This window comes from Miscanthus floridulus, chromosome 19 (genome assembly GCF_019320115.1).
Source record: "Miscanthus floridulus cultivar M001 chromosome 19, ASM1932011v1, whole genome shotgun sequence".
Taxonomy (NCBI): Eukaryota; Viridiplantae; Streptophyta; class Magnoliopsida; order Poales; family Poaceae; genus Miscanthus; species Miscanthus floridulus.
Window position 1 is genome coordinate 94,895,938 of NC_089598.1, and position 7,406 is coordinate 94,903,343.

Genomic DNA, 7,406 nt, shown 5'->3' on the forward strand with positions numbered 1-7,406 from the left:
TCATCATGCTTTTCTTAGGATGGGTGTTTCCAACTTATTTGCTGGCTTGACAAGAGCTACAAAGCTTATCCTTTTCAAACACAACATCTTTCAAGCCTTTAACTAAGTCATGCTTAACCAATCTATTCAATTATTTTATTCCAACATGACCAAGCCTTCTATGCTATAACTAATCCATGCTAGACTTAGTGAACAAGCATATAGATAATCTAGATTCACTAGCATTGAAATCAACCAAGTATAGATTCTCATATCTAAAGCCTTTGAAGATCAAGTTAGAGCCATCTATACTTATGATTTCTACATCATCTACCCCAAATATGCATTTGAATCCAAGATCACACAATTGAGCCACAGGTAGTAAATTGAAGTTCAAGCTCTCTACTAGCAATACATTGGATATGCTCATGTCATTGAATATTGCAATCTTACCAAGCTCTTTGACATTGCCTTTGCCATTGTCACCAAATGTGATACTATCATAATCATCATTGACATTGGTGTTGATTGAGTTGAACATTCTTGCATCATCGATCATGTGTTGAGTGCACCCACTATCAAGAACACAATACCTTCCTCTGGCTTTGTAATTGACCTACAAAAGAAGATCAATTCTTTTTAGGTACCCAAACTTGCTTGGGTTCTTGAAGGTTAGTCACTAAGCTCTTTGGTACCCAAATGGCTTTCTTCTTTGAGCCCATCCATGGTTTACCAATGAACTTAGCATTCACACCATTTGTACCCTTAGTAAGCATATAGCAAGAATCAAGCTTAATGGAGGATACATTAGTATTTTTGCTCTTGTTTTTACATTTATGCTCTTTATGACCTACTTGTTTGCAACTAGTGCAAAACCGATCATTGTTTTTCATAAAACTAGTCTTGTGAGGAGCAAAAGCCGCCTTGCCTTTCTTGAGGGTATAGCCCAATCTCTCTTTGTAGAGAGAAGCTCTTTGGCTACCCAAGCACATAAGCAAGCGGTCCTCGCCACTATAGGCCTCAGCCAAGGTGTGAGTGAGTTTATTGACCTCCTTCTTGAGGTTCTCATTCTCAACCACTAGTGAGGCATCACAAGTTAGACCATCACTACTAGATGAGGTAGAAGTGGAAGTGCTACAAGAAGGGTTAGTAGGAGCAACAATGATAGGCATAGATAGTGATTCATCAATTATATCACAAGTTAAACCTATATTGCAAGTTTCAACATGCTTCTTTTTATTTTGCTCATCAAGCAAAGAGAAATGAGCCTTTTTAAGCTTTTTGTGAGCTTTGCCAAGCTTCTCATTGGCTTCCTCTAGCCTCTCATGAGATGCATTGAGCTCATCAAAGGCTTACTTAAGGGCTTTTAGTTCCTTACGTAAGCTTTTGTATTCCCTTCTCTTGATGTCAAAGTGTTCTCTAGCATCCTCTAGCATGTCAAATAATTCATCTTTGGTGGGTTCATCATCATCACTATCACTATCATGGTTATTTTCATTTTCATTTTCATCATTATGTTCTTCATCACTTTTATCATCACTAGTTTATACCTTAGTGACCTTAGCCATGAAGCATGATGAAGATCCGAAGAGAGAAGGCTTCTCATTGATAGCAACGCTTGCAAGAACCTTCTTCTTGGTGGTCTTGTTATCATCACTATCATCATCATCATCACTTGAGGAAGCATCACTATCCTAAGTGACTACATATGAACCACCCTTCTTCTTCTTGAAGGCAATCTTGTCCTTCTTCTCTTTCTTTTCCTTCTTGTCCTTCTTATTCTTCTTGTTATCATCATCATTGTCGCTATTGTATGGACATTGAGCAACAAGATAATCTTTGCTTCTACACTTGAAGCACCTTCTTGACTCTTCTTTGTTCTTAGATGAAGATTTCTTTCTTCTAGCACGATAGCCCTTCTTCACCATGAACTTGCCAAATCTTTTGACAAATAGAGCCATCTTCTTCTCATCATCATCATCCCATGAATCATCTTCTTCACTAGATGTTTCTTGCTTTGCTTTGCCCTTGGATGATGTGGCCTTGAATGCCACACTCTTTTTTTTCTCATTCTTCTTCTCATCTTTCTTCTCCTTCTTTTCTTCCTTCTCATCTTCATCTCTATAAGCATCATTGGTCATAATATCTCCCAAGATTTGGTTTGGTGTCATTGTGTTCAAACTAGTCCTTACTAGCAAGGTGACCAACATGCCAAATCTTACGGGTAAACATCTCAAGAACTTATTTGAGAAGTTCTTGTCCTCAATCTATGGAATATGTCCGGCACACTCTCATCTTTCTTCATCTTGAAGCTTGCAAACTTTTCTTTGAGAATATATGCCTTTGCACTCTTCACGGCTTAAGTGCCCTCAAATGACTCTTCCAACTTCTTCTATGCCTCATTAACTCTCTCAATGTTCTTGATTTGCTCAAAGGTTCTCTCATCCAAAGCATCATGGATGGCACTAAGAGCAATGTCATTGTTTTGGAGAAGTGTTTCTTCGGCGGCGGTGGGAGCATCTTCATCTTCAATCTTAATTTTTGTTTCTACCACCTTCCAAATCTTCCTATTAATTGACTTAATATATATTGTTATCTTAGCCTTCCAATAGGGATAATTTGAGCCATCAAATTGGGGTGGCTTCTGGGTGCTGTTGATTTGAACCATTTTTACACCGAAGGTTGTTAAGCCTCAAATCATGATGACCTTGGCTCTGATACCACTTAAAAAGTCCTAATGGCTAGAGGGGGGTTAATAGCCTAATAAAAATTTCTACAACAATACTTAACAAAATGGTTAGACAATTATGAGGTGAAACAAGTGTTGCGCTAGCCTACTCAAAATGCAAGTCACCTACCACAATTCTAGTTAAGATAGTATCTATTCACACAATAGCTATGACACTACCCAATGTTAGTATGCTCTCAAAGGCTAACTAAAGAGCCACACCAACTAAGCAAGCAAGCTCTTACAACTCACTACACTAAAGAGCTTGTCAACTAGTTTGTGGTAATGTAAAGAGAGTGATCAAGAAGGTTACACCGCCGTGTAGATGAAGGAACCAATCAATCATAAGGATGAATAATAATAAAGACCAATCACCTCGAAATCAATGATGAATACAATGATTTTTACTGAGGTTCACTTGCTTGCCGGCAAGCTAGTCCTCGTTGTGGCGATTCACTCACTTGGAGGTTCACGCGCTAATTGGCTTCACACGCCAAACCCTCAATAGGGTGCCGCACAACCAACACAAGATGAGGATCACACAAGCCACGAGCAATCCACTAGAGTACCTTTTGGCTCTCCACTGAAGAAAGGTCAAGAACCCCTCATAATCACCACGATCAGAGCCGGAGACAATCACCGCTCTCCGCTCGATGATCCTCACTGCTCCAAGCCATCTAGCTGATGGCAATCACCAAGAGTAACAAGCAAATCCCACAGTAAAATATGAACACCAAGTGCCTCTAGATGCAATCACTCAAGCAATACACTTGGATTATCTCCCAATCTCACAAAGATGATTAATCAATGATGGAGATGAGTGGGAGGGATTTGGCTAAGCTCACAAGGTTGCTATGTCAATGAAAATGGCCAAAGGTATGAGCTTCAACTGGCCATGGGGCTTAAATAGAAGCCCCCACAAAATAGAACCGTTGTTCCCCTTCACTAGGCACAACGCGGGGTGATCGGACGCTCCGGTCGGATTGACCGGACGCTGGACCTTAGCGTCCGGTCACGTGATTCACGCCATGTGTCCCCTGCTTCAAATACTATTCATTAGATTTCAACGGTCATCAGTTGACCGGACACTGCGCACAAACTGATCAGACACTGAGTCTCCAGCGTCTGGTCGTTTCCAGTAAGGTTCTAGAAACGATTTTCTTCAACTGGACGCGTCTGGTCATGCTTGACCGGACCCTGCCAGCGTCCAGTCACGTAGTGACTTTTCTCTGCGCTGCCCGACAACACGACCGGACACGGGACCTTAGCGTCCGGTCAGTCCAAGACCCAGCGTCCGGTCAGAGACCGACACTGGCGTCTTCACTGCCACACTTGACCGAACACACCGATCCCTCTTAGACCAGCATCCGGTCACCTTGTGACTAGTGTGACTAACTCCTTTTTACCTCTAACTTCTTCACCCTTGCTCAAATATGCCAACCACCAAGTGTATCACCTTGTGCACATGTGTTAGCATATTTTCACAAATATTTTCAAGGGTGTTAGCATTCCACTAGATCCTAAATGCATATGCAATGAGTTAGAGCATCTAGTGGCACTTTGACAACCGCATTTCGATACGAGTTTCACCCCTCTTAATAGTACGGCTATCAAACCTAAATGTGATCACACTCTCTAAGTGTCTTGATCACCAAAACAAAATAGCTCCTATGGTTTATACCTTTACCTTGAGCTTTTTATTTTTCTCTTTCTTCTTTCCAAGTCCAAGCACTTGATCATCATCATGCTATGATCTTCATTTGCTTCACCACTTAGAGTGTGTGCTACCTATCTTATGATCACTTGATAAACTAGGTTAACACTTAAGGTTTCATCAATTCACCAAAACCAAACTAGAGCTTTCAGGGGCCGAACGCGGAACTCCACCAGACCCGTCGCCACGGCCTCTCATGCGCAGTGTGTTGCCGTGGCCCATAAGCCATGACGTAACCCTCCGTTGCCCACGATAAAAGCTCCACCCCCAGCCCCTGACTTCCCCTACCCATCAGTCTCCTCCCCTCGATCACAATCGTGAGATTTTCGCACCATCGGCACGCAGACGAACAAGCAAGGCTCTCCCAATCGGATCGTCAAGGTACGCGTTCCCTCGATTCGTCCCCCTCCTTTCTCAATTTGTCTATATACGGTCGATTTGTCTGTATGCGTGTATGGTCGATTCTCGATTTTGTCCCCCTCCTTTCTCGATTTGTCTGTATGCGTGTATGGTCAATTTCCAATTATATGATGGCCGATTCTCGATTTCACCTTCCTTACAAAAATTCGTGTAGATTGTTCATATGTTCTATGTTCCCTTGAGGTTCTAGGTTGATCGGATCAATTTGACCCAATTATCTCCCCTCATCTGATCAGCTCTGTTTTTATTTCAGTATACCCTAGTATCTAGGGTTCACCGAGTGGTTACTATGAATTATTTCTTGCTGAGTTCAGTTGTTGCCGTCCATAAAGGCCTGCGCTATTTTCTGTTCTGAAATGAAATCTTGTAGATTTCATAGAGTTAGGGTTTAATTCAAAAGGTTGATTATTGAATTACCAAATTTGAGAGGGTTAAATCATTCCCATCATGTTGTCTCGAACGTAATCCAAAGATATTATAGAATTATGTTTCAATTCTATAGATTGATTTGTGTATCATCTAAATTTTTTCCACAACGGTAAACCCGAATTTCATTACCAAAGCAACGAAATTACAGAATGTCTCAGTTTGAGTTACGAAAACGCCACCAGAATCAAAAGCAACCTTCCATGCATCTGATATGTATCATCTAAATTAACAAGGTTAAATCATCAGTTCATAGAATCACGTATAGGTTTCTGTTCAATAGGCTAATTAGTTCTATCAAAGAAGGGTAAATCATGTATTCATGTCACCTCAAACACAATAGTTTGGTTTCAATTCAATTGGTTGATTAGGGTATCCTTAGGATTAAGATGGTTAAATGTTACCTAGCATCTTCCCTGTCTATGTTACCTTAGATTAATCCGTTTCTCATCACCTTTGTGTTGGAACTTGGAAGTACCGTTAACTTATTTCTTGTTGATATGCCGACCCCTTTCAGATTGTACTATTGAATATTGTTTTATGTTTGCCGCTTCTGTATGTTCAATTGTCTTGCTAAATTAGCAATGGAATTAGCATATTGGCAATTAGTATGCATCTACCTAATTAGGATGGATGTGGTTATGTTAGTTTGAATTCATGGTTCACCTGGTTTAGATGTATGATTTTTACCTATAGTTCATAGTTCTTGAGCTTTGGATCCTTCTTTTCTGATATATATGCTTTCCCGTGGCTGTGCTTTATGGTGTTTTACCATGTGACTTTTTGTCTTTGTAGATGCAGATCTTTGTGAAGACCCTTACTAGTAAGACCATCATCCTCGAGGTGGAGTCCTCAGATACAATTGACAATGTCAAGGCAAAGATCCAAGACAAGGAGGGAATCCCGCCGGATCAGCAGCGTCTGATCTTTGCTGGCAAGCAGCTTGAGGATGGGTGGACGCTCGCTGATTATAACATCCAAAAGGAGTCTACCCTCCACCTCGTGCTCAGGCTTAGAGGTGGCATGTAGATCTTTGTCAAGACGCTCATCGGGAAGACCATCACTCTCGAGGTTGAGTCCTCTGATATAATCGACAATGGCAAGGCAAAGATTTAGGACAAAAAAGGAATCCCTCTAGACCAGCAGCGGTTAATCTTCGCTGGCAAGCAGCTTGAGGATGGTCGTACCTTGGCTGACTACAATATTTAGAAGGAGTCCACCCTCCACCTTGTCCTTCGCCTCAGGGGAGGCATGTAGATCTTTGTCAAGACCTTGACTAGAAAGACCATCATGCTAGAGGTCGAGTCCTCGAACACGATCGACAACGTGATGGCGAAGATTCAAGACAAGGAGGACATTCCACCAGACCAACAGCGCCTCATCTTCACGGGGAAGCAGCTTGAGGATGGTCGCACCTTGGCTGACTACAACATTCAGAAAGAGTCCACCCTTCACCTCGTGCTCAGGCTGAGGGAGGCATGCAAATCTTTGTCAAGACTTGACTGGCAAGACCATCACGCTTGAAGTCAAGTCTTCTGACACGATCGATAATGTGAAGGCAAAGATTCAAGACAAGGAGGGCATCCCACCAGACCATCAACGCCTCATCTTTACTGGAAAGCAACTTGAGGATGGCCGCACTCTCGCCGACTACAATATCCAGAAAGAGAGCACCCTCCACTTGGTGCTCCGCCTCCGTGGTGGTATGCAAATCTTCGTGAAAACCCTGACTAGAAAGACCATCACGCTGGAGGTCGAGTCGTCTGACACCATTGATAATGTGAAGGTGAAGATCCAGGACAAGGAGGGCATCCCACCAAACCAGCAGCGCCTGATCTTTGCTGGTAAGCAGCTGGAGGATGGCCGCACGCTTGCAGACTACAATATCTAGAAGGAGTCCACGCTCCACCTGGTGTTGCGCCTCCGTGGTGGTCAGTGAAGTTTGTTCGGGTGGTGTGCTCTGTTTAGATGTCAGGGATGTGTTTCCAGGCTGTGTATTCCTATTGTGATGTCGAGTCCTGCAAACTTGTGCTGAGGTGAAACAGCCCCTATTTGTGATGTCGAGTCCTGCAAACTTGTGCTGAGGTGAAACAACAAGTTGACTTGGTTTGCCTTAGCTATTTCTCTGATTGCGTGCTA

General features: G+C 42.4%; 1 pseudogene; it reads left to right on the forward strand.

Moving 5' to 3' along the window:
- Positions 1–6,062: 6,062 nt before the first annotated feature.
- LOC136528997 (polyubiquitin-like) lies at positions 6,063–7,206 on the forward strand (annotated as a pseudogene).
- Positions 7,207–7,406: the final 200 nt, after the last annotated feature.